This window comes from Anopheles aquasalis, chromosome 3 (assembly GCF_943734665.1).
Source record: "Anopheles aquasalis chromosome 3, idAnoAquaMG_Q_19, whole genome shotgun sequence".
In the NCBI taxonomy this organism is placed as follows: domain Eukaryota; kingdom Metazoa; phylum Arthropoda; class Insecta; order Diptera; family Culicidae; genus Anopheles; species Anopheles aquasalis.
The window spans coordinates 32,803,085-32,804,095 of record NC_064878.1 but is presented as its reverse complement, the minus strand read 5'-3'; the positions used below and the strand labels follow the sequence as shown (position 1 = coordinate 32,804,095).

The following is a 1,011-nucleotide window of genomic DNA, read 5'->3' as shown; positions in this document are numbered from 1 at the left end:
ATTTGTTTGGGCAAATTTTGTATAAGAGGTTGCCAATACTACTACTACTACTACTACTACTATTACTACTACTATTACTACTGCAGCGCCAATAGCAATTATGAGAAAGCACTCTTTTGGTCGCAAAATTGTTTATCGAAGCGAGTATTTGTTTATTTTTCTATTTTAACATCATTGTTTCTCTCTCTCCTCCTTAATGAAGCCTTTCAGTCGCATGTACGTTAGGTTTACGTTTTATGAAGATCCTTTGTATTATATTATGAGCTTTAAGATGATAAGAAAAAAAACAACAAGAACTAACGTGACTTCTAGAGACAGAAATAAATAAACACGAACACATAAACTCACTTAAACTGACAATTAAGGATTCAAGCCGATTGATTGATGCGTGGCAAGTGATGACAATTTCGGTTTAAATTAAGGTGTATTGAAATGGAATGTATTTATGTAATGTGCATTACATTGCAATGTGTCATGTCAACTCTATAACTCGCACTATACGATGCGGTCGGCCGGTACGATGCGGTCTGCCTTCTTCCATTCGGTATTCGATAACAGATGATGCCAAGGTTAAATGTTTTCTTTTTATGCACATAATTGTATCCGACAATCTGGTCAAAAATCAAGTTGGACGAATTCCATCTTATCAGTTATATTAATCTTATCCCTAACTTAGGCATAGCATTCGATGTCCTACCTTATTTCGAAATGCAATAGGCGTAACGAATGATAAGTTTAGGAGAGGCACAGGTGGCTCTAATGCAGGGGTCTCAAACTCATATAAACTGGGCCCCTTTCACTGGGAACCGTCGAGGCGGCACCCGCAACCCGAGTATGTTTAATACCACCAACTTGTGCATAGAAAAAAATGAAAAAGAACATACAATTAACGATCAAATACATCTAATATATACTCCGTGGACGTGACCACGGGCCGCGAGTTAGAGACCACTGCTCTAGTGGCTGCAAGATGGTGTATCCTATTCAGGATCAGTCAGTCAGGCTTTGTAA

At 38.2% G+C, this 1,011-nt stretch overlaps 1 protein-coding gene across 4 annotated transcripts in view; it reads left to right on the top strand.

Annotated features, from left to right (window-relative positions):
- Positions 1 to 347, top strand: part of LOC126576347 (uncharacterized) — a 23,586-nt gene extending 23,239 nt beyond the window's left edge. For all 4 annotated transcript variants that reach the window (XM_050237581.1, XM_050237580.1, XM_050237582.1 and 1 more), the window contains exon 6: positions 1 to 347. This exon is cut by the window's left edge and continues 3,355 nt beyond it. The gene's annotated coding sequence lies outside the window, so the exon portion shown is untranslated.
- Positions 348 to 1,011: the final 664 nt, after the last annotated feature.